General features: G+C 39.4%; 1 protein-coding gene across 7 annotated transcripts in view; it reads left to right on the top strand.

The window, feature by feature from the left end:
- The window catches only part of ANKIB1 (ankyrin repeat and IBR domain containing 1), a 93,840-nt gene that overhangs the window by 8,257 nt on the left and 58,776 nt on the right, over positions 1-26,807 (top strand). Inside the window, exon 1 of one of the 7 annotated variants that reach the window (XM_082045654.1) lies at positions 3,727-4,502. The exons of 5 other annotated variants lie outside the window; for them this stretch is intronic. The gene's annotated coding sequence lies outside the window, so the exon portion shown is untranslated. Of the gene's footprint in view, positions 1-3,726; positions 4,503-26,807 lie in introns of those variants that run through there. One more of the 7 variants, XM_082045652.1, reaches the window with a different exon arrangement.

Below are 26,807 nucleotides of genomic sequence, written 5' to 3'. Positions count from 1 at the left end.
AATGGTATATATTCATTTTAAAGGAGTATTTTTAAACTGCTGTGAACACTTAGTCCTTGCTTTATAATAAAGGCTGTGGTCAAAAATACAGTCTAGGCATTTCCAAGTCACTGTGGTATTTTGAGTGAGTTCTTAAGTTTGCTGGAATGATCTGGACTATTCCATTTATAATTACAGTTGGCAATCTGTAAGGCATAGGCATATCCCTCTCTCACTTTACTGTCCTGAAACAAAACACAGTTTAGAGGAAAAGATCAAGAATGGTCCATTTCTGGACCATCTTGAAAAAACTTTCTAGTGACTAGTCAATAGGCTTTGTAAACCAAAAGAGCCTAAAGAGGGTTGTTTTGCCATCAAAGGCACCAATTGCTTGTAGGTTGTTCTCTCTACTAAGCAAGAAAGTAAATCACCTCTTGTATACCTCCTACATGTAACTTTAAGAAATGCTTGTAATTTTGGGCCATTTTTCTGTAATGTGGAGTAAGTTCGTATATTAAAGTGTGGAGGATTTTTTCAGGAGTCCTGAGAGGTAGGAAGATAATAAATGCTTATTAAAGAAAAGGTCCATTGCTTGTTCTCAAATTCTGGGTTAATTTAAGGTACTAAAATACGTTTCATGGAGGCAGATTTTTTTTTCTTGTCCATGTAGTATATTTAAATCTGAGGCATTTAAATCCTTTTCTGTTTATGCAAGTTAACAAAAGTATAATGTAACCAATAAGAGGTTTATTTATATCCTTGAACCATGATGGCTGCTGCTGTTGAGGTTTGTGTTATTTCTTTTCTATACAGTATCTCTGCTATACCTTGTAGTAGCTGTTCTATCTTACTGTTGTGTTGGTGTTTCCTCTGTACTTATTTATATGGCATTCTAGCTTCTGAATATTTGTTCTTATTTTTCTCGCCTTCCTTCTTTCTATCCTTTCCACTTTTATTTTTCTGATTATTTTTTTGTGTTTCATTGTTGTACCTCTGGAAGCAAAAGTTTATTTCTTCTGTTGACAACATGAATGGCTTGTAGCTTTGATCTGCTCTTGCAGAACATTTTTATGGAGTCAGGATTGTCTTCAGCAGCATCTGCTGTGATAATGGTTGATATGCTGTGTTATACTTACCTGACACTTCTGTCTCATGAAGTTAATTGGATGGGTGACACCTTTTTAGACACACTGTGGTGCGGCATGTTGTTTGGTGGAGTTTGTTTGTTTGTTTTTGATCACCATCAATGATTTAACACTTCATTGCAAACAGAAATTCTAAAGAGCTCTTGGCAGATGAAAACGTAAAGAGAGACACATAGTCTAGCAAGAAGTAAGATAAACTAAGGGAAAACTAAGTCAAGTTGGCAAGTTTTTATGTGAAAGCCAACCTGAATTAAGATCTACCTGTAATTAACTAGATGATGTCAGCCAGAGGTAACCTGTGAGAGAACTTATTTGAAAAGTAATATTAATAAAAGGATGATTGTAGCTAATTGTGAAAATTCTTATGTGGTTTAATTCTGTGGTAATTGTCTTGAACAGTTAAAAATACCGACTTTTGTAAAATGTGCTATGGGAGTCTTGGTGATCTCTCTCTTCCTACTCCCTCTTTTTTTTTAATGAAAGATGACACGAAAGATACAGCTTCAGAACTTTCAAAACTATTTCTGGGAAAGTCTGCTTAAAGTTAACATATATAATGCTAACTATGTATATACCAATGGCATATTTCTTGACTGTTTTACGTACTCTTATGTACTCTGCATGTATTTGCAGTTAAATGTAAATGTAAGTTGGAAACTGATTTTCTGCCCCAAGTACTTAACCTCATGATCACTCTTCTTGGAATTTAGCATAGAAAAGAATTAGATTTTCCTAGTTAATAAATATAATTCTGCTTTACAAATGGGTCCTGCTTGTTCTTATAACAGGTACTTTAAGGGACCATAGGAACATCATGTCCTGTTCGCATGCAGCTAATTTTGGTCCTGATTGTAAATTACTACAAATGAAATAACTTAATGGATAATATTGGATTTGTTATATTTATTAGTTTGAGCTGTGTTTGCAGTCCACTTAAGATCTCCTCTTCAAGGAACTTTCACAGATGTTAATTGGGGTAGCAGTCTCCTTCCCCTTTTATTTCAAATGGATACCTAATAAGAATTTTGAAGGCAAAGTTAAATATGGTATATTTTTATCAAAGCTTTTGTGTAGAAACTCAAAATCTTATTGCATCAAAAAGCAAGAGTTTATTTTTTAGGTTTCACAGGTGAAGCACTGATAATGATGATAATGATATTTGAAATTTTTCCTGTGATGAAGCAGCCTTTGGAGAAATAGCTGAAAAAATACACTAAAAGATCATGATGTATACTTGTCTGGTTTTCTGCACTACTGTTGTGTTAAATACTGATTTCTCTGTACTAATGGTTTGATTGTTACTGTATTGCTGTGGTATGCAGATTTGTATTTTTATTAGCTACTATGTATGTGAGATATAAAAATAATATAAGCAAGGCTGGATGCACATCAGGACTAATTTTCAGCAGTAGCAATCTCTAAGTGCTGTTGCGATAGAATTTTCCGCTGAAACATTCTTTTTCTTATTACCTTACCTGTGTAAATTACTTGCAGGATTGTTACTTTTTTAGTTTTCTTTTTTTTTTTTAAATCCAGGTGGCTCTGCTGTGTTTTAGAGCTCTATGCAGCTGGGGAACAAGCAAATGTATTGATCTCCAGTTAACTCTCTGTTTTGTTGAAAGACTACAGATAGATGTGTAGAAATGTCCTGATAGAGCAGAGCCCAGAAAATTTCTTGTTAATCTGTCAAAATGGTGAATGTCATCAATGTCTTGAAGAAACTGCAAGAGTGTGTAGCTACTAAACTGTGAAGACCAAAGTTCTGGCTGTGCTAGTAATGCAGGTTATACTTCTTTAAAATTTTAAAGAATTTTTATTACTGATGCTGTTTCATTCACATTCGCTAAATAGTTGAAGTTATCTCTGTACCTGTAAGGTGAGGATTTTGATATTTTAAAGCTCAGATCTTGAGACAAAGCTATATAGCAGACTTCATTATAGCAAAATATCTCTTTTTCAGCAGTGATCCAACGCATTTACTCTGTAGAAATATTTCTGCCACAAAACCGTGATACCAAATAATCTAGGCCTATGCAGCATTGCAAGTTATATACAATTCTAAGAGAAAGCATTTGTTCTTTGTGAAAGAACTCGGATGACTTGCATTCCCCGAAAGCTTGTGTATGAGGTACGCAGTCCTGAGCCATTACTAACAGCTCTCTGTGGATTAGTGCAGTGCAGATGTACAATGGCCCTTAATTTAGGCCCTTCCCCTGACTTCTTGAGAGTCACTGACACACATGCTTTATGTATTTAGCTCTCTGCATTTAGAAGGATGTGTTGGAGAGAAGTCTTTCATTGGAGCTTTTTCAATGAGTCACCAAGTGCAAACTGCCCATTAAAAAAAAAAACCCACACCACCACGAAGAGGCTTTATTTGGTGGTGTGTATACTGAAATATAAGTTCTCTGAAATGTCACATTTACCAACCTGTTAATTATTTAAACTACATGGAAGTTCTTTATCCTTTTCAGGATGTGATAATTAGTATTCTGTAAGATTAAATAGTGCAGTTTTGCATTTATAATCTTCATTAACTCCCTGGATGAGGCAAAGGAATGCACCGTCAGCAAGCTGGTGGCTGACACCAAGCTGTGTGTGCCAGAGGGCAGGGCTGCACTTCTGAGGGACCTCGACAGACTGGAGACATGGGCTGGCAAAAACTTCATGGTGTTCAACAGCATCTGAGAATTGAAGCATAATAACCCTACGTAGTAGTAGATGCTGGGAACTGATGGCTGGAAAGCTGTATTGGATGCTTCCACATTGCAAATGACATCTCTTTCCTGGTGGACACCAAGTTGAAAGTGAGTCAGCAGTGTGCCTTTGCTTAGCGAGAACGAAGCCAGTAGCTGAGACAAGTGATTATTTCTGTCTGCTTGACGCTTGTGGGACTGCATCTGAGGCAGTGTCTGGTTTTGCACTCCCCTATATAGGAAAGCTGCTAACACAATAGAGCAGGTCTAGAGGAAGGCTGTAAAAATAATTAGGGGTCAGGAGCACATCATGTGAAAAGAGAAACTGGAAGAGCTGCGTGTCCTCTGTGTTCGGAGAAGACTAGGGGCGGGATCTTGTTTTCAATTAATGGGTGGGTACAGAGAAGACAGAACCAGACTGTTCTTGGAGGAGCTGGGTGACCTGGCCAGTGGCAATGGAGAAAGTTCCAGCAAGGGATGTTTCAACTAGACGTTAGGAAAAGATTTACACTGTGAAGGTGGTCAGATGCTGGGACGAGTTACCCAGAGAACCTATGGGACCTCCATCCTTGGAGATACTCTGAACTTAATTGGAACAGCCTTGGGCAGCCTTTGAGGCTTTGAAAATTGCCCTGGGTAGGGGACTGAAGCAGCTGACTTCCAGAAGTTCCTTCCAATGTAAGTAAGTGCTTGTTCCCCATCAGGTGATGTGGTTTCACAACCAACCATTTTTCTCTCTCCTCTGCATACAGCTGGTCTGTCCCAACCGAAGCACGTGGCTCAGAGGGCTGTGGAGCTTCCTAGGAGGGAACAATATGATTATCTTATGTAGATTCTACTGTACAGCTCAAACGCTGGTTTTTAGCCTGACTTCTGGGTAGACAAAGATTTGGAGTGATTAGTGCTTTGAAATATCATGTGTCTGTAATGAAATAGGCTAATCTTGAATGAGGTGTCTTTTTCTAGAGGTTTGTATTTTAAATAATTTTGAGTCGTTTTTTCTGTAATATCACTTTAAAAAACTTTCCTGCTATTCAGAAGTAGCCTGATTTATTGTGCATCCTTTGAAGCAATGAAATAAATGTATAACTGTAATTGGAAGACAGGTTTGTTCTGTTTTCATTTGTTGAGGCTGAGGTTTTGGTTTTTGTGCTGTTTTGTTTGACTGTTGTTTTGCTTTGTTTTCAAATTCATAAATCCAGACTTTCTCATAAGCAAGCTGCCTGAGGTTTATACTTATTTACCTAATAAAGGAATAGAAAGTTAAATTCATTTGTCTGGAATAGGAGTTAGACAGGCAGCATGTTCTAGTATAAAATACTTCGTTGTAATGTTTAATTAAAAAGATAATTTGGAGGTTTTGGTCTCTTTGTTACCCTGGATGGTAATACAATGTAATATAAGCAAACCTGAATAATACAGTCACATAATTTCACTGTAAAGGCAATGCAGAGTGGCTATTGATTTGGTCTTTATTTCATAGAAATAGCTCAGACTGAAGTTAAAAGGTAAATTCAGAAATCCTGTTGATTTTTTGTTTTGTTTTGTTTTTCTGCATGTTATTCCTATTATATCTACAGTGAGAGAGGAATCAGTATGGATTGATTTTAAAATCAATCTTTAAGAATGTGATCAGTGTCGTTTGTTATTTTGCAAATATACAAAGGTTCTCAATCTTAACATCTGCTGACGAGTGTGAGGGAAGAAATCCTAACCCCCCAAATCGTGTATTTCCTGGGAACAACTTCTGTACAAATTATACAATTTCTAGTAAAACCGGACAGTGTTTTCTGTGTGTCCACAGCATGTTTTAGCTTCTTCAAAGTAATGACGACATGCAGATCAAAGCAGACTGGGTTAGTGCTAAATGGAGTTGTTAAAAAAAGTTTCTTTTTGAAGCTTAAAACCTCAGTATAAGCTTAAAACAAAAAAATATTCCCAAACCAGTTTGCCCATGGCTTATTGTGCAAATCTTTCACATTCCTAAAGGCAGACAGTCCACCCTAATAGTGCTTCGCTTTGGCTATTGTATACGTTGTTTTCCCCAGTACGGCCTGGGTCTGTGTACTCTCTCTGATGATTCTTGTTGTCCTTTCCAAACTGCCCACCCAGCTGCTGGATCCAAACAGCTCTAGCTGAGTGCACCCAAAAAATGTTCCGATGCAGTAATTGTATTTTGTGGCCCCATTTCCCTACAACTGAGGATGCTTCTAAGAAAGAATCTTTTTCTCTTTATATTTAAATGTGTTGCATTCTTAAAAATGGAAGATACTTTATAATTTGTCCACATAGAAATGAAAACCTGAGAATAGAATTCTGCTTTCAAAACTGATTCAATGGGACATGAGGCTGTAAAATGCAGTTTGGGTTTTTTTTTAAATACACTTTGCTGTTCTAATTGATTAAGGGAATAAGATTTCCATGTTACACAGGCACTTGATTGCATCCTGAAAATGAGCAAGCTAGTGAATAGGTGGATGTGCCTTTTAGAATAGGTGGTTCCAGCATCTCTGATTCCCAGAACATTCCAGCCTTGTGCAATTCTGCTGCAGTATGATATGTTTTCATACAAACCACCATTTGAAAAGGGGGCCTTTTGTATTTATTTCATCTCTTTATATAGGTATATTTTTTGTTATTGTATATTGTTAGTCATGGCTGTTTTTAAAGCTGCTAGGTGCTTGCTTCAGAGATGCTTCTTTTACTGAAATACAAATATTGTTCCATTTCTCTCATTTCTTGTCGCTGATTTTTCCCTTTTTTGAATCTTCTAGAGAGTAGTTTAAAACAATTAGAACATACTTCTTGCTATTCAGAATGTTATACGAGTACATAGGGTGACACCAGAATAGATTTTTAAAGCTGTTTGTGCCTGTTGAAATTTACAGAACACTGTAAGACTTAAATCCTCTAATGAATACCACAACACCATTGATAAAGTATTGTTGTTTCTACATATCCACCAGCAAGTGAAAATCTGGTCCATGGATTGTTCCCCAACGAGTCTATTATGAAATATGATGCAATAGGATATGCAGTAAAGGAGGGAAGGAAGCGATGACTGTTGTTAAACATCACCCTTTCCCAAAGTGCAAATGGATAGGTACTACATCAGGCATCTTTTTTTTTTTCCCCTCTCCTGCTTAAGACTGTTCAGAAAGTTTGTGCCAAGTTAGTAGAGTTTGTTCTCGCCGGAGTCCTGCTGAGCCTCCTGCAGCTAGACCAGACACCTTTTACCAGTATCTTCTTGCCCCACTCCTGCTTTTTGACTCTTGGAGTATCAGAACTTGGACATGTTTGTCCTATAGTAAATGCAAGCCCAGCTCTGTGTGTTTACTGCCTGTTGGACAGAGTTTTTAGTTGTTTTTCCACCTAGGCGTTGCTTGCCTAGTATCAGGCACTGGAATAGTTGCTGCTGCTATTAACAATCATCTGTTTTTTTTGCATAATGAGATTAAAACTGGACTCAGACACAAGTACCAGCTCTGCTGGCATTTTTGGAAAGGGGTAGGCTGGAGTTGGGAGTTTGCATCCTGGTGGAGTTTGATGCTCCCTGGTACACCATGGGTACTTAGAAGTTTGGGTGCAGACAACAGCAGCCAGTGCTGCTCTGGTGCTGCACTGCCTGCTCTGTACCTGCAGTCATCCACTCCATCCGCCTGCATCCTTCAGTCCGTGTTCCATCCACCACCCCCTCCTGAATGCACTGCCACTCTCAGAGTTGTGCCTGATAATATAATGCTGGGCTACAGGAGAAATTTCCTGAAAGCTGTTCTGACCTAACTAGTGGAGTGGTGCTGGTGTACTCCTGCCTTGCACTCAAACTGTGGGCTTTGCACAGTGAGCACATTGCTGGTTTTCTGCTTCTGCCTGCACTTCAGTTTGAACAAGCACTGTTATGAAATTATTTCCACTCTTTACAGTATGTGCTGATACAAATAATCCTGCTTCCCTGTCACTGCTGCCATTCTCTGGCTGTTTGGACCATCAGCATCCCAGAAGAAAACACAAAAGAGGGACTGGATATGAGTTACAGGTATTCAGTTTCTCTGTGCAGTCACAAAGGCACATGCCAGCACAAAACAAGGGAAAGTGCGGGAATATGGATGAGCAGGAGGGGTGGATCAGAAACAGAAAGGGCAGGATCAGCTCTGGTGTCAATTCAAACCGCTTTAGAAACTACGACCTAAGTTTCTCAAACAACATTAGCATCATAAAAAGATAATGGAGGCAGATTTCCAGCTTGCTAAGTGCATGATTCATAATAACTATAAAAATTACTTTATAATTTTTAAAGCTTTCAGGGAAGTCTGGTAGAGGTCACACACTGATCCAGGCAATGATAACAGGGAACTGGACCTGCAGGAGGAGAACAACACAAGACAGAAACAAAAGGTGCAGGGGAAAAAGAAATGCACTTTTTTGTTGTTTTGTTGTTTGTTTGGTTTTGAGGGGGGATTCTGTTGCAGTGCCATTTACTTTACAAGCAGGAAGAACTATTTTTAAGTAAGTGCCTGTGTGTTACAATGGCACTGGGACAAGTTTTTTCGTAAAGCACTAGGGATTCCTGAGCATCACAAATCCACGAGCTGCTGAAACTAATACAGCTGGTTCCCAGGGCTTATGTCTCATCTACCACTGCTCGCTTTTGCTCCCACAGATCTGGGCAATGCAACTGGCAGTGGGATTTTTCTTCTAACAAACTGTATTCCTGGACTTCTGTCTCACTTTCAGGCAGGCAAATACAAGATCTACCAGTACCTAGCAAATGCTGGATTGATAATTGAACTTCTCCTAGTGATGGGCCTGGCTGCTTTAGAACAGCTTTACTAGTCATGGTGAAGGAGAGTGAATGGGCTTGTCAAGCTGAAGGAGAGACATGGTGACTTGACAGATGACGGAAAGCCTGCTCTTTGTGTAAGCAGGCTGGATTGCATAGTCTCAGGTGGCCACACTCTGGCTGGGTGTCTGCTGTCACTGTTTTGCAGCCAGGCTTGGTAGACACCAGAGTAAAAGCATTTTCTGATGTGAGAAGTCCTGCCTGGCTATGGAGGGAGCAGCAAGGGAATGCGTGTCCCAGCCCCAGCAGCACCACCCCAGTGGGGAGAGCCCATGTGTGGATGTCCTCTGTGACTTTGTGAGCAGGTTCAGAAATAGCTCTGGCTAAGAACCTCCTGTGTGGTGTCACTGACACCTCCCGAGTCAGGAGGGTGACCTGGATCTTTCTGTTCTGCAGGACCGGTCTGTCTAATGTAGCAGCAAATAAGGGACACAGTGGTCCTGAAAGTCACCTTACCTAACCAGAAGTACCAGCTCCATTGGTGAGCTAGCTATGTTTGCAGCATGGTCAGTCATTCTTTTCTTACAACCCTGGGAACTGTATGGAGTAGATGTGGAAGAAATTGAGTCAGTAATGAACACAGCCCAGGCCGCATTTACTCCACCTTAAAGATCTTGATACTAGATCAACTTGTGGGCAGGCGGTATTAGAAACAAAGGATATATATAAGCGTAGTAAATGCTTTTCAGAACACATGCCTGCTGGCACAGTAACTGGCTGTAAACAGAGGTAAGGCAGCAGCTTTCCATCCAAAAAAAAAAAAAAAATTACTGAAAAAACTTGTGCAGTGGACAAAGGTGAATTAGTGGACGAGGCATGAGATGATCTTGGCTACTGCATGGCAACCCAAAGGCTTTTGCTGGGGCGGCAGGGAAGCATTATTTTATCACCATGAGCAACCTGGTATTGATCTGGCTTAAATCTGGTACCTCAGATCATCTGGTTATATGGAGATCCAGCATAGCTGTCAAATTGCAATCTAAATATTTTTATGATTATACCCTATTTTAGACTGCACGTCTTTTGGTTCAAAGCCTAAAAGGTAAAGTATTTCCTGACTGGTATATTAGACTGTATAATTAGTGTTGAAGGCTTAAATCTGTTTCTGCATAGAGGAATTCTCTCTTTCATATTGGGAAGGCTCCAGTGACATTTTTCAGGTATGTTTTCGCCATCCCAGTTTTTTCTGTGCAGAGGTTTCTCCTCGTTCTTCCCCAGCAAATGTAAAGTGGAAAAGAATGGTAATAAAGAGTGACAAGATTTACTGGCTACAGGAAAGCATGGGAACAGCAAAATTGTTTGGAATGGGGCAATTTTTTTGCAAGTACCCTTTTATTTGTTGTTGCTGTGAAGTTGAAGAGTAAGGATAAGCAAGGTCTGCATAGTGCAGAAAAAACTGTATTTTGTCATGTGTAACCTCTCTTTTAAGAACTAACCTGGTGCCAGATTACTGGAGGTGAGTTAACATGATGCAGTGTTCAGAAGATTTCAAGACAGGCCTTTGGTACAACAGATGTGTAAGCCTGATGCCTGTTCCTAAAATATTAGTAGGAATGACGTAAGAACGGACCAAATTAGCAGACACGTGGATAAATATTATGTCTTGAGGAATGGTCAATGTAGTATCGTAAGGGAAAGTCTGGTTTCACAACCTTACTGATTTTCTTTCAAGAATCTAGCACGGAAAATGCATTTGATATAGTCTGCTTGGATTTTCTAAGGGCATTTAACATGATCCCTTGCTTAGAAGTCTTTAAGAGTCCAAACAAACAGCATTGGGAAAGCGGGGGGGGGGGAATCTGTTTCATGCAGAAGTCCTTTGTTAAATGATAAGAGATGATTAGGAATAAAGAGACAGTTTTTATGGGGTGGCTGAAGGTTACTAACAGAGTCTCAGATAGATCGGTGCTAGGACCTCTGCTGTTTAATGTGCAGAGAAATGATCTGGAAAAGATGGTTTGTGAGATGACAGTCAATACTACAAACAGTGTAAACTGTAAAAGAATTTTATAAGACACAATGGTAAATAGCATATGAAACTCAATATAGTTAAAGGTGAAAGATTCACATGGTTGGGAGGGAGGGGGAGGAAGGGTCCTAAGTTGATATAGAACATTATTCTCTTAATTATTACCACTCAGGAACAAGATCTCTAGGTTATAATAAAAAGTCTGAAAAAAATCAACTTAGTCCTTAGTACCAATCCAAAAGGTAAATCAAATTTTGAAAGAGTAGAGACCATGCCACCCCCATGTAAATCCATGCATTCTGCATGTTGTACACAGCTCCTTGTCTCCCAACTCAAAAATATGTCAGTGGCATTGGAAACAGATCCGAAGAAGCAGAAAGGGTCCCAAAAGCTGCACAGAATCTATTCTTTGAGAATTAGGGTAATCAGTCTATAAAAGAGCAAAAGATTGGTATGACGAAGGGTGGTCACCTGTAAAAGGTGATATGATAGAAATTTCTAAAATCACAAGTTGAATGGAGAGAGTAAATAGGAAAAGTTTTTTTGCTGTCTACCTTTCTGTTCTTGTAGACAGTGAAAATGAAATTTAACAAGTGGCAGGTTAAAAAGAGGTGTTTCTTCACAATGAATAGTTAAGCTGTGAAATTTCAGGATGCTGTGTGTGTGTGTGTGTGTGTGTGTGTGTGTGTGTGTGTGTGTGTGTGTGTGTGTGTGTGTGTTAAAATTTTCCATAGATTCAGGGAGGTTTTGAACAAATTAATGAAACGAAAATGCATTGCAGGTTATTGCTATAAAAACAGCACGTCTGGTTCAAGAATGCATCAAGTGGTGAATTGCCGAAGACTGGGAGAGTATTGTTGCCCAGTTGCTGTGCTTTTCATGGGTATATTCTGCTGGCAACTCTCTCTGGACAAGTTATTAGATGAGAAGTATCTGATCCAGTATGGCTATTAATGCAACTATGTTTATAGTCTTTGGAAACAATGGAAAAGAAAAATGCTATATTGGTAAACGCAAACTTTTAAAATAAATAAGTTATAATAATTGGTTTGGTTTCATATTTTTGCAGTCTAAAACCAGTGGAAATTTTGCTGTTTACTGTTTCATGAAAGCACACAATAAATTGTGTTAATCAATAAAATATTGACATATAAACAGGAGTAGTAAATGAGGTTGTTAGAATTGAAGAAGTAATGTAGTTGTCATTAATAACATCTGAGTATATATTATGAAAATCATCTTCAGCTTGCTTTAAGCTGATGTCTTGAAATAGAATTGCTGTCAGGGATAAAATTCTTTCAAGGTAGGAATAAACGAGTTTTTCTCACATTTAGATTTTTGGATACTTATTCCAAAGCAAAGTTCACCTTTCTTTTTCAAGATCAACACTTTTTTTTTTATCTCCAGTCAATCTGAAATAACTTCCAAAACAGCAAAGGACTCTTACCAGTCTTAGTCAGACCTACAGTCATTTTTATTTTATACTGTAACCCTTCCAAATCTACAGACCTTAAAAGAACCCTGTAGGTTTTGCTTTTACTTTTTTTTAAAGGCTTGCCTAATATTTTTGTAATTTGTGGTTTTTTTAGCTTAGTAATGTAGCTACAAAAAACTCATTAAAGTTTTTACTTTCTTAGTCTGCTGTAGAAGCTAGGTAATTTTTCAGGTTTCTAAATGGAATATCAATGCAACCCATTATCTCAAGAGCACATTGGCTCCAAGAATCTATTATAATTTTTGGAGTATTGGACACTGTGGATGCAAGCAATAGGAACACTCCTGAGTAAATACAAATGATGAATAATTCTGATTTCAGGACATGGTCGGTCACTTAGTTGCTGGACTAAAGAAATTACTTGCCTTAGCAGATTTCATTGTCTAATTAAGCTTTTTACAGCTCTTTCTGTAATATATGAGACTGACTGCTAGCAGGAAAGATAATGGATTACATCAGTTTCTGAGGTTGCAATCCAGGAAAACAGTTTCTCTGTAGCTTGCAGTAAAAGATAAATAAAACTATGGAGTGCAACTCCTGCAGATCTTCAACATCTTTTAAACTCATTCTGGTGTTTCAGGCACAGAATTCCCCTGGAGAAGATTATCTGAGATTCTGCCAGAAGTTCAACACTATCCTGATCCTTTCTGATTACCTATAGTCTTGATCTTGGCAAGCGCAGGGACAGGAGCCCTCACTGTCATCACAGATCCCTCATTTCTCAGTGCCCAAAAGCATGCTCTCTGTATTCTGTGAAAAATCATGGATTCTTTCATGAACTGGGGCAGTAGTTTCCATTCAGGAACTGTTTCTCTACATCCTTATCCTCTGCTCTATCAGGTAGTCATTTTCTAGGTCAAACATTTCTTTGATACAATAGTTCCAGGTCATTAAATGTGGCTGTGTCTTGCCCCAGATACCCTGGAACAGCCGCCTTGTCTGCCTTCTCCTAGCTTTTAGCACAACTGTAGGGTGATGTCCAAAGAGATGTCTTGATGTTTTTTTACCCCAAACGGTCGCTTTTAAATTACTGATTTGGGATTGAAGAAAATTGTGAAAGGACTTTGTTTGAAGGAAGAAGAGTAATTTCACAGAATCACAGAGAATCACAGAATCGACTGGGTTGGAAAAGACCTCAGAGATCATCGAGTCCAACCCTTGGTCCAACTCTAGTCCGTTTATTAGATCATGGCACTAAGTGCCATGTCCAATCTCAGTTTAAAAACCTCCAGGGACGGCGAGTCCACCACCTCCCTGGGCAGGCCATTCCAATGCCTGACCACTCTCTCTGTAAAGAATTTCTTTCTAATATCCAGCCTAAATTTCCCCTGGCAGAGTTTAAGCCCATGCCCCCTTGTCCTATTGCTGACTGCCTGGGAGAAGAGACCAATCCCCACCTGGCTATAACTTCCCTTCAGGTAGTTATAGAGAGTGATGAGGTCACCTCTAAGCCTCCTCTTCTCTAGACTAAACAACCCCAGCTCCCTCAGCCTCTCCCCATAGGTCTTATGCTCAAGTCCCTTCACCAGTCTTGTTGCTCTTCTCTGGACTCGCTCCAGCACTTCAATGTCTTTCCTGAACTGAGGGGCCCAGAACTGAACACAATACTCCAGGTGTGGCCTCACCAATGCAGAGTACAGGGGAAGGATCACTTCCCTTGTCCTGCTGACCACGCTGTTTTTGATACAGGACAGGATACCATTGGCCTTCTTGGCCACCCGGGCACACTGATGGCTCATGTTGAGCTTTCTGTCAATTAGTACCCCCAGGTCCCTTTCTGTCTGACTGCTCTCCAGCCACTCTGCGCCCAGCCTGTAGCGCTGCAGGGGGTTGTTGTGACCAAAGTGCAGCACCCGGCACTTGGCCTTATTGAACTTCATCCCATTGGAATCAGCCCATTTTTCCAGTTTGTCCAGATCCCTCTGCAGAGCCCTCCTGCCTTCCAGCAGGTCGACACTCCCTCCCAACTTGGTGTCATCAGCAAATTTGCTGATGATGGTCTCAATCCCTTCATCTAAATCGTCAATAAAGATGTTAAATAGGACTGGACCCAACACCGACCCCTGGGGAACACCACTAGTGACTGATTATATAGACTGGTTGATGAAGTGTGGTATGATGTAGCCCATGGGCTAAACCAATAAAACAAAACCATTCCTGGCTTTCTACAACAGTTTTGCAATAATTTAAAGTGAAAACCTACTGCAAACTGGTTAGCCTTAATCAGTACAAATGCCAATGGATTTGTTGAAGCACAGATGCTGTTTTATTGTTATGACACATTTCTGCATGAACACAAGTATTTTGGTTTCAGGCATAATAAGAAATTGAAAACAGTGGATGTAATAGTGAGATGTTCCAGGAGACACAAGATATAAGAACCTGGTGGTTTGAATGTTGTGGTTTAGAATATAAAGAATGTGTTTTGTATCGAAGTTTTGCTGTTTAAGAAAGATGGCAACAGGCAAACGTAACAGGACTTTTAAAAGAACAATTAAAAAAAAGTAGGTCTGTGTTCACTAATATTCTTTGGGCATCTGAGCTGAAGTGTATGCCAGGTGGAAGTGAGCAGAAAACTCCCTGGTTGATACTCCTAAACTTCTCAGCAATATTATCTGTGAAAAGAACATAGAAAAAGTGAAATTAAAAATAATTTTATTTCTATCGTAGAACATCTTTCTTTACTTATGGCCCAGATTTTTAATATAGATACTAATTTTAAAGCACATTGTAACATGCATTTTTCTGAAGTTTGGATGTCAGGAAGGGTAGTAATATTAAGTGTTTGTTTATGCTTCTCTTTGTTTCTGAAGGAAGCTTCATTGTCTTGACTGGCGCATTGTATTGACAAGCAGCATAGGTACACACTACTTGAGAAAGTCTCAACAGAAGAAAAATCATTGTAAGAGGCTTATACAGTCTGGGTCATTTCCTAAAAATAAAAAATGCCAAAAAAAGGAATATTTGTTCAGGACAACCACAATTCACATACTTGAGTAGGCCCTTTATTAGCATGTCCTTTCATTTAAGTGAACACCTACTAGTTCTGCCTTATTTACCTTGCATGACAATGCCCAGTGGATGCAGAAGGTTTTGTAGCGTACTTTCTCCTTTCTGTTTTCACTTTCCACCCACTGAATACTGCAAACTGTTTTCCCTTGTTTCCTGCATTTTTCTTGCTCCTGGCAATCCAGCCAGGCTTGTTACTCCTGCTGCTCTTTTCAAACCAGCTTATCTGGTTGCCAGCAGGAATAGTGAGAGCGTAGGAGAAATGGCATCACTGCTGTTCCTGTCTTCTCTGTCTGGCTCCAGCATGACCCCTGAATGTAATCACAGAGAAAGTTCTACTAACCATCAAGCACCATTAGCTATTTTATTATCCCAGTGTCTGTACAGTTACTTCTGGTGGAAACTTCAAGTAAATAGCTGAAGATCTTCTCAATTAAAGTCATAAAGGTTTTATTACTTGGATAAAACAAAATACTTTTTTTAGACAGGTTCTTGCAAATCTTTGTAACGTTAAGTCTCTATATGCTGTTCTGTTTCATGCAATTTGGACACCACATGGGTCAAATTTTGCAAAATAGGGGACTCTGGTAAGTTGCATTTCTCTTTACTCCATTCCTTGCCTTACATAGGAAAGGTCAGTAATAATGTTCTACAAGGAACAGCAGTCGTTTGTATGGTATTGGCGTCTACATCAGTCACTAGGTATGTTGATTATGTTAATAGGAGAACTGATAGAAGAACTAATAGAACTGTGTGACCAACAGGTTGAGGAACATGATTCTTCCTCTCCTCTCTCTTCTCCTCTCCTCCTGTGAGACCCCACCTGGAGCACCGTGTCCAGGTCTGGGGTCCCCAGCACAAGGTAGACATGGGCATGTTGGAGAGGGTTCAGAGAAGGGCTACAAAAATGGTCAGAGGGCTGTGGCACCTCTCCTGTGAAAAAAGGCTGAGAACGTTGGGGTTGTTCAGCCTGATAGAGAAGGTTCCAGAGAGACCTTGTTGTGGTGTTTCAGTATTTGAAGGGGGCTTTACAAGAAGGAGACTTTTACCAAGGCTTGTATTGACAAGACCGGGGACAAAGCTTTTAAACTGAAAAAGAGTAGATTTGAATTGGACATAAGTGAGAAGTTCTTTATGATGAGGGTGGTAACACACTGGAACAAGCTGCCCAGAGAAGTTGTGGATGCACCATCTTGGGAAGTGGTCAAGGTCAGGCTGGACAGGGCTTTGAGCAGCCTGATCTGCTGAAAGATGTGCTTGCCCATAGTAGGAGGGTTGGATGTGATGATCTTTAAAAGTCCCTTCCAACCCAAACTGTTCTGTGATTCTGTGATTCAAGCTCAGGTTGTTTTGTGTTTTTATTTTTTTAAAAAAAGCTTTATTCTCTTCCTCTCCCTGTTTTCTTTGGTTCAATATTTATCTTGAAGCCAAAAGTCCTTACCAGGCAACAAGGTTGTGTTTGATTGTAATTACACTAGAGTCAAGAATAATCTTCATAAATACAAACTGTAAGTGACATACTATAATTAAATTTTGTTATCCACAGCCTTTATGTAAGTGATTAAACAGTTTGTACGCAGTGGGAAAAACAGCCCAATATTTCAGCAGAGGTGTTCTGGCAAAAGTGAAAAATATTTCTCCAAGTTATGTGTTCATGTAAATTAATGTTAGATTAGATTCAATATATCTTTTCCCATTTCCCTGCCAGAGCCAGAATTTTGCCAGTGGGTATATTAAATGTTTTATTGGAAGTGCAGCAGTTGCAGTTCTGCTAATTTTATGGCACACATAAGGTGCAAGTGAAGATCCTTGTCAGTGCAGTTACCTGAATGGCTTGTTCTTGGCAATGATGACTCTTCAGATTCTGGGAACTCAGTGCCATGATAAGCAGGATCCCTTGGACTAGACAGAGTTAAACAGTTCCTAAAGTTGTCTCTCAGAAATGTCATAAACCACTTGTGAAATATTGTGTAGAAAACATATTTTGCTGTGGGAATCCATCTCATTTTAGGCACACAGTGATCTCCTGGGTTCTGTGTTTAGACCTTAAATGAATGTGTTGCTTTGAAGGAGTGCTGACCAGTTAAATTACCTCTTTGTTAAAAGTAAATTGATTTGTTCATTCATCTGAAAAAATTCAAGATCTCTTTGAAAGATCAGTGGGGTCACATTGTCTTTTAGCTTTACGGAGAACAAAACCAGCATGTAAGAATGCTTCCAGGAAACAATAAAAGTATGTGCGTGTTTGTTTCTAGTCCATTACAGTTGTGAACATTGTTCGTCATCTTTCTCCAAGAGTTGAATGTGCTTTCCTCACTTCCCACTTGAATAGCATAAGCACAGATACTTCTTTAGTGTAAGCACAGTGTATTTTACAAAGTTTCATCCCATAGATATTTATGAAATAATTATAATACACCAAGCAGAGATGTACTCTGTCACTCTTCAAAGTGTAGCTTGCTTAAGTGAAAATAGGGAACTCTGCATATATTGCATATTCTTTGAAATGATGTGTAATACTATTTTCAGTGCTTTCAGTTATTTGGATAACAATAAAGTACAGTAAGTTTTGCTTAGTTTATTCGGAACATGCATCCTGCAGACTGTCAGTGGTCTACAGATAGAGCACTAGTCCTCTCAATAGTCTGGTTATGAGTCACGAGTCAGTGGTAGGATACAGTGGTTGTTGCTTTCCTCTGACAATTTGAAATATAGCATGATATTTTGGGAGATTCTGCATTGAAAAATACAGATTGATTTGTTTGCTTGCCTTTTTATTTTTACTTTATTAAAACTACATTGCTGTTTATAAAACCAGTAAGGTTTTGTGATGAAATACACTGACGTCAGATAGTCATTATTTCTAAATGCAGCTGTATGCTTTTAGAAAGTGGTGGAATGATGCTTACCGTGTACAGTCAGCTTGCAGTTAGCTGACCTTGTGTACTAGCTGTCCTTACTGCTTAAGATCCACCATGTAGGCCTCATGCATATTTACAAGATCCAGCGACACTGTGACCCTAATCAACTGATACTCTTTCCTGTGAAAACGCTTCCTCAAACTGAGAGACTTCTGCTTCAGAAACATGCTACGGTTTCTAAATGTATAAGGGATTTTCAGATTTTACTGCGGAGGAGTTTGCTTGTGAGCAGCCCTGTGTTGCCATCCTCTTTATTTTTGCTTTCTCTGGGTATGCCTTGGTAGCCAAAAATTTTTGTTTTCAATTGTGTCAGTTTAACACCACTGAAAATGAGGTTGACATTAAAGCTTTTGCCTGTTCAGGTCCTAGCAGAGGCTCTCCAGAGGGCTGGCTTTAGGCTGCAGTGCAGTTTCAAACTTGTTTACCTGAATCTTAACATGACTTTTAAATTGTGTTAAGCTGAGCAAACATCCTTGAAAAACACATCCTGGATTCAGTGAAGGCCAGGGTCAGGCCGCATTGCACCCTCTCTAGGCTGGTCAGGCAAGCTCCCTGTGTGTGCTGCCGTCTTCATTCCTGCTTCATGTCCCAGCAGTGCTCTCCAGTACTGGTTGTTGTTACTCTCAGTTTTTCTAAGCAGATCAATCTGACAGGAACACACATATTTCTTCAGAATTTTTGCTCCATACAGTGTTAGTCTGTTTGTCCCATCTGTCCATTCCTCTGTAAACTGTTGCCTTGTAACTCTTGGTGTTTTCACTGTGTTCTTTTTGTCTATTGAAAGTGATTTTGGAGGGAACACACATTTGTCTTGAACTGAACTGAGCTGGGTTGTTGCTTATCTTATAGTTAAAGTGTGTTTGAGTCTTTTTTGCAACGAGGCTCCCGTCCCAACCAACACATTGGGCACAACATGTGTGTGAGGGTGAGAAGAAACCAGCTGGAAAGGATTACGCTGCCTGAACGGGGTTCTCGTGCTGCCAACATGAGAGGCATTGCACTGGTTAAGAACCAGTCTCTGGTTCATATTCTTTAATTTATCACTGATGCCAACTGTCCTCTGAGTCATCAGTTGCTGGTACTTCTTTATATAGGGGCTGGGTGATGTGTTTTATATTTTGCTTGGTGCAAAAGTGATGCTGTCAGCATTGACCTGTGGTAGAGAAGTCACTTTTATAGACATTTATCGAACTAACAGTGTTTATGTATCAAGTGTGTTGAGTTACTTTTGTCAGTGGAACAGTCTATAGTGAGCTTTTTATACTAACCCAAAGTGAGCTTCAGATTGAAATGCCAGAACTATCAAGCATGTCTGTCTTTAGCTTGACTGAATGTTATAAAATGTGAAACACTTCTTTTTGTGCTGCTTCACCGTCCGATCTAGACAGAGGAGGTCTTAGGGTGGTAGTGTTTGTATTACACTAGGTACGGATATTTTGTGTTATTTTAGGTTTGGTTAGTCTGCTTAACCTGAGGAGCGAAGAGCTAGCCCTAGAAGAGTTCTGCTGTATTTTATGACTGGAACCTAAAAAGACCATTAAGAAGAATATCTCTCTTGCATCAGCAACTAAGCTACCCCAAATTAAATCAGATTTATAAGGCTTTGACAGACAGTTGCATTGGGAACAATTCCAAATACTTATCTGGACTTCAGAGAAATTTGAGGGTTTTGTTGTTATTTTAAAAATGATTTTCTAAAGACATAGTGCCATGGAATGAATATGAAATTATTTGCAATTACAGGTGAGACTATTCCACTGCATAATTATAGAACAACTCTTTAGTTCCATCTTAACTGAATCGCTGCTCCATAAAGATTAAAAAAAAAAAACAACTGGTTTTAACTTGTGCTGCTGGATGTTTTTTTCCCCTGACTATCTGCAGGGATGCTGTCTTCATCTAACTATCACAATATACCTTTGATTTTGCTGCACAGTATCTTGTCTCTCCTGCCATGTGTGTATGTACCTACCCCACAGTGGATTTATCATATTTAATTTAGCTGATGAATGCAAGTACTGTAGACAACACTATCAAAATTAATGTAGCAATTACTTTAGCTATGTCTATGAAGAATTTTTTCCTTGAAGTGATAACTGCTTCTAGTCTCTGCTGCAGCTGCCTCTGTCGCATACCTGTGTGTATCAATGAAAAGAAAACCAAAGCCATACTTAAAGTATGGAGTTGTGAAAGTGTGTCTGAAAGGAATTACTCTACCTGGATGAGAGTTTTTGTGTCCGAGTCAGTAAGCCAAAGCCTCAAATGACTAAATTGAGCAATACCTTTAAGCCTTCTACTTGTGGGTACATATGCCAGTATAAGATGACTGTAACATAAGATACTAGACTCTCTATCCCACAAACATATAAATGAGGAAATAATTAATTCTCTCACTACCCTACACTGTTTTATTCAAGTCAACTCTCAATATGATTGCCACTTTTCAACCTTGGCATTTAAAGCACAGTAAACCTTGTATTGATGATCATTCTTTAAAGGGTGAGATGTAGGCATATCAATTATTTTTTTGGTTTATACTTTGACAGGTAAAATATAACACTGAATTTTATAATGTTGAGCTCCATTCACAGAGGTTTAAAGTGGAAGAGATGCTCTTTTCATTTCCTTTTGGTGACTTCAGAACTTTTGGCACAAACCTTAGAATATTTAAGTGTGGGGGAAAAAAACCAAAACAAAACAAAAAGAACCAACCAACCAAACAAAGAAAAAAAACACCACAAACCAGAAACACCAAAACCGAACAAGCCCCTGCGCCACTTTCTTAACTCAGTTCTCAAGCCCTGGAGTGCATTTGTTACTTAAAACTTTGCAGAGATGTTCCTCCATATGCAGGTATCCAGCAAGAGCAATTTTTGCCCATTAATTAAAGTTTAGCAAGTCTTAAATCTTTACTGTAAACATGTAAAAATTAGCTTTAGCCTAACTTTTTCTGCTGCATGTTAATTGTAGACACCTCTGCCAGCCTTACATAAAGTAGACATGCACATTTGAATGTTTCATTTTTACTTTTGTCCTCTTGGTAAACATTTTTTGGCTCTGTGGCGCTCTTTACTTTGCGGAGAGGGGAGGGGACAAGGGAGGAAGAGGAGCACTAACCATGGCATTTTCTGATATATTTGCGAGAGGGCTTGGTATCCTCTGAGTTTTTGACCATAACTTTTGACATGCTTCATTTGTGTTAGTCTGTCCCAATAGCAAGGATCAAAAATACCAACATCACGACGTGATACTCCTCCTATGTATAACAGGTTACCAGGCTTTATCCTGAAACAGAGAGCTGTTCATTACTTGCTTCTGCAATAAATTATGATTTTTAATGCAGGACAGACTCTGCAGTAGATATTTTAGAAACTCAGCTTTAAAAAATGAGCTGTTTCACTGCAGTATCCAAAGCAAATAAAATAGTTACCTGTTGAGCTAACTGTGCTTGAAACAGAAGATGCTTTTAGAATGCAATATAGTATTTCATACTTCAGCAAAAGGTGCTTTAGAAAAACAAGTAGTTTTGCTGTCTTTTTGCTTCATCCTTTTTGTGTAAGCAGTTCATTATCTCTTGTCTTTCTAAGGGTGTAGAAACCATGTAATGTACACTAATTTTAGTCAAAAATATATTTTATTTTAATAATATTAAGATTTAATCATGAGGGCCTATGTAAAGTCTTACTTATTTGAGCTTGGCTCACTTAGCTATTTCACAATTATGTTCTTAACAGTTCACATGAAAAACTACTTTTGTCAAATAAGAAGTACGCTTTTTTTTAAGCTGCAAGTTATATTCAAACTTTTCAGGTTTAAACTGTTGAATTACAAAGTGTTGCATTGTAAAATAATGGTTGCAAATGATGATTAGATCCATTGCTGATCTTTGCTTATTATATAGATAACAGATTTTTTGTTGCAGGAAATATATAGCATTTTTTCTCAAAGTTAAACCTGAGTATTTTTACTAATTTTCATAGATTTCCTGTGCAGTATGGTGTAGTACATGTAGTGTGTCTCCCTTCCTTTTCTTCATCCTCCAAGATAAAGAACAGCTGCTAGTGCTACATTCAATGAGAAATTCTGCTTCAGTATTAAAGCAATTCAAATGTAAATTGAGAGAGATACGTCATCTCATGAAAGACTTGTATGTTCAATATGTGGTTCCTAAATGGGTGTTAAAAATAGGATATTTCAAAAATACTTACCTGATCCCATGTGTGCAATACTTTTTTATTCATTATAAATTTCTAGCAAGCACTGTGGCAGTATTTCAAAGGAGGAACTCCTTCTAAAGTCCTATTAAGCCATTACAATTGTCTTTCTTCAAACTCACTTCTATAATGATGCCCATGGAAAAATCAATAGTAAGTGGGCAGCTGGTGCAACTGCTCTCAAAGTCTCGTTGGTACCTTGCTCTACCCACGTCTTTCTGTATCCACCCTTTTTTCATCCTGTAGTCAGTCTTCAAGCTCCTATGTGCATGGCCGTCTCCTTGTTAAATATTTACAGAGCTATTATATCAAAGTGCTGCTTTTAGCTGTGTCACTAATCAGACCATAGAAGTTTTGCGGTTCATTGCCAAAGCAGAGAAGTGTGGTGCCCCTGACTGGGTTTATTAGAATCTTTCCTTAGACTTTAAGGTGAGTTGTGTAACCAGTATTTGGTTTTTGTGTTTAAGCTGGAACTTTTATTTGGCAATAATAGGGCGGTAAATAGAGTTTCTAATTTGGAATGAGATGGTTGATGTTTGGAATTCTGAAATGATTTGGAATATAATTAGCAAACATTGCATTTAGGTTTCTTGTATTCTTTGGTGTAAAAGGTTATGATATTTGTGGTTATGATAAATGTTATGAGGTTATAACACAGGCTATGATATAGTCCTTTTGTTATCACAGAACTTGAAAATTTAGTGAATAGAAGTTGAAAGACAAGTATCTTGTCTTTGTCCTGTAAAATTCTATTCAAGTCTCATTTTATTAAGATAAAATCTTTGATGTTTTTGTAACATGGCACATTAAAAAATAGCCTAAGGATTTTAAACGCTGGGTTTACACAAACATCAAAGCACAACCAGTGACAGTGACACTGCCCACCAGCTGTGCCAGCCTGGGAGCTCTGGGAATGGCTTTAGCAAGCCTGTATCCAGCCCACGGGAGCTCTCTTGGTCCCTGAGGTTGTAGATGGGCTGCGCCTTCCAGGCCCCTTCCCTGCGTCCCACCCCCCCCTTTCCAGAGGCATGTGTTTACATGCCCTTCACCTTCAAAAACATGAGGGGCTGAAAGAGCAAACCAAGTTTTCCTTCAGACCACTGCCTGGTGCCTTCGGACCAATTGGCCTTGTTAGCTTACTGGCCTCTGAGAGTATCTAGCAGGTTGGAAGCTCTTAAGGAAAAGCAACGCAAAAAGAAGCAGACTGGGCCGCTTTCAGCCATCTTCAGATCCAGAAGTCTGTTGCATGAGCTCTTATGTTATCCTTTTTCTCCTTCAGCTGAAGTAGAGGCTTCTTTGGTGGCAGATGTAGTTGATCCGTTAGCTGAAAGATGAACGCTGCAAATGGGCAGATCTTGAATATTTTACAGCAGGGCACTCAGGAGCCAGGGCAGCTTGAGAGAGGCAGCAGCTGTCACGTCTTGGTTTCTTGTGGACTTCAAATACGCTGGGAGCCAACTGTGACTGGCAGCATACAGAGGTAGCTTTTCCCTGTCTTTCTGTGTTTCTGCTGGCATGTTTAATGGCCAATTCTGAAAAGAAAACTACAGCGTGGGCCACTGAATTTCCAAAGCATAAAAGGCTAATGCCTGTTATAGTGTTAAAGAATAAAGACCTTGTGGATACTGTATGAAGGTGAAAGGCATTAGTATCATATAATCTGTTTTTTAAATAGGGAGTTGTTTTCTGGGTTAGTTTTGACCCTGTCACTTCTCTCCTCCATTCTTCCAGAGGCTGGTTTCTTGCTATCACATCAAATATAAGCTCTTTGCCTTCAGCTGAAGGGCTTTCATGGATGATCCCCATTCTGTCATCTTTCATTTTATTTTGACAATGGCATAATTATAGTTACATTAGCCATTTGCTAAATTTTCAATACTTCTATGCTGATTCTTGGTTTTGTGAGGAGTTTCACTTGTGTCTGTTGAAAGCCATATCATTGCTCTGTTTCATAATCCTTCAAATTCTCTCTTTCCTTTGACTGAGAATATTTTCATGTGGAGAGTAGTCCTTTTATGCAGACAAGTACTTTACTGTTTTATTTCATTCACCTTTCTATGTCATGCTTTTATCATATATAACCTTTATTGTGTACATTTTTTATGGAGCAGATGTCACTGTTGTGTTCAGTGACTTAAGAAGCAGTACATGCTGCATATTCCTAAAATTCCCAGATGTTATGACAATAACTTGAGCTTTTAAGTTCTGTCAAGCGACCCTACACAAGTCCCCAGTTCTCCCATGCATTTCCAGACCCCTGCCGAAATCCATTCAGTTCTCTTGACCATCTCAACAGTACCACCCATACTCAGCCTCCTCTCAGGCTGCCTGAGGACACCATCTTATCTCCTTACACTCTCAACACCCTCTCTCATCCCTACACAGATTTGTGTAATGTTCCAGTTTGGAGCAAAAGGCAGCACGTTCTGCAGCTGATGCAAGCTATCTACCTGCTAATTTCCAGAAATAAGTGCATGGCAATTGGTGCTGTTACATTCTAATTTCAAATTATGGAAGAAGGTTTTGTGTTTTTCTGCTCATTGTGGGTGCTGGTGGGATCTTCAGTATTGATTTTCATGAAGATTCTAGGAACATGATATCTTCCAGGCACTTACTCTTGTCTCATTTAGTTTATAGTCTTGAGAGCTATTGGTGGTGGACAGGGATTGACAGATAATATAATTCCAGTAACTAATCTTGTTAAGAAACTTTACTGAAAATCATTCTTTCAACTGTTTTTTGAATCCTAGCTATAGAAGGCAATATGAACTGCTGGTTGGTTGAGAAGAGTGTATAGAGTTTTTCTTGGGTTTGTACAGTCTTTCATTAAAGCCTGAAACTATGCAGTATTTAGCGTAATGCAGCTGTTTCTGCATCTGAAAACACATTAATCCACAGCACTGAGAGCTGACACATGGTAATATGAACATGCAGTGGCTTTCTTGAAGAATATAAATGTTGTATCTGCATAGTATCTATGTTTAGATTTTAAAATATAGGAATGATGGAAAGATACAAAATGCTACAGAATCCATAGTGTGATTGAAGAATTTGGGCTTTGGTTTGTGTGAATCACTAGATATATGAAGGACGTGCGTCTGCTTTTAAATGAGTGCCTACTTTATTATTATTAGGAGAAACTTTAATCTGCTTAACACAGTTACTTGTTAGGTAGCTATGGTCACAAAGGAGAACATGGGCAGCATGTTTAGCATGTCAACTCAGCTGATTTGTCAGTGCCATTGTTGTCTCACACAGTGACATCAAAAGGTAGAACACAACAAGTCAAAACAAGGGTTGCCTCGCCAAGATTTGGTGAGGGGGAAAATGGAATAAAAATAGAGGCCACTGAGGCCACCGCTCTTCTTCTCAAGCCGCCCTGACAGCGCTGGTAAGATTGTGATCAAAGCGGTCTTTTCCCTCCCCTTCACAAAATGACCTCTCAGGAACCGCAGAGAGGAGACGGTGCAAGACTCCTGCTGGTTAGGTCTTATGTGGAATGGGATCTGAGCAAAGCTGGAGCAAGGCTGGGATGCAATGTGACACATAACTTCACAACAGAAGCTGAAAGCAGCTTCTGAGAGGCCTACTATAGGGGAACAAAAATATCTCATTGCAGCTCTTCCCGAGGTTTCCCCAAATCCTTTTCACATCAGTCAAATCCATATCCTGATTCTCTTGCATTTTCTGCAGCTTTAGACCCCTTGGATTGCTCCGTTTTGTCTGTCTTTAAGGCAGTCTGTACACCAATGACTGCTGGAAAGCCAATGTAGAAACAGAAGTTTTGAGATAGTCCCAAAAAGCTGAATATAAAGTGGTGGGCATGAAGCATCTCCTGCACTGCCTGATTGTATGTGCCCAACATAGTCAATCTCAGTTTCCTAACCTGCTGTGCCTGGCATATTTGGATCCCACTGTGTGCTTTGTGGGGTGAAAGGTCTGGCATGTAGCAGTCTGGATGGGATGACTCATGTACAAAAGAGACCTGGAAGCTTCCCTGTGCTACCAGCTGCAGCCTAGTGCTGAGTCCCCTCTCTGATGTAAACCAGTGTGCTCTCTCCGACTGCACAACCCAGTGAGCTTCTCTTGTCCCGTCTCATGAGCAGAGATGCTCTGTCTGCCCTGGCTTTATGCAACTCAATCTGCTGGTTCCTTCCGTCAGATACGGGTGAGAGGCCAGGGAGCATTGCAGTTTGCAAGGACTTTGAAGTACTCGTGAGGTGCAGTTGGTTTGTGCCACGATAATGCCTGGCACTGGATGGACCCATTCGTTGTTGATCTCTGAGTGTCATTTTAAAAACGGGGTTAGGTGTTTTAAACAGTATGCTTAGCAAAACTGTTAAGATGGGGCCATGGTAACTCCAGTGTTCACATGCATTCAGCTTGCTGGCACAGAAAGGTGCCGTTTACACCCACCTACACAAGCACAGGTGCTTCAAGCACAGTTATACATGATCTTCTTAAATAAAAGTTAAACTGATGTCTGCTTTCTTGCATGCTTTTGAAGAACTTTGCCTTCTTGTTTAAGAATTTTGTTTC

This window comes from Streptopelia decaocto (assembly GCF_964273445.1).
Source record: "Streptopelia decaocto genome assembly, chromosome: 2".
Classification (NCBI taxonomy): Eukaryota; Metazoa; Chordata; class Aves; order Columbiformes; family Columbidae; genus Streptopelia; species Streptopelia decaocto.
Note: the sequence above shows the minus strand (reverse complement) of the source record. Positions and strands in the feature narration are given on the sequence as shown.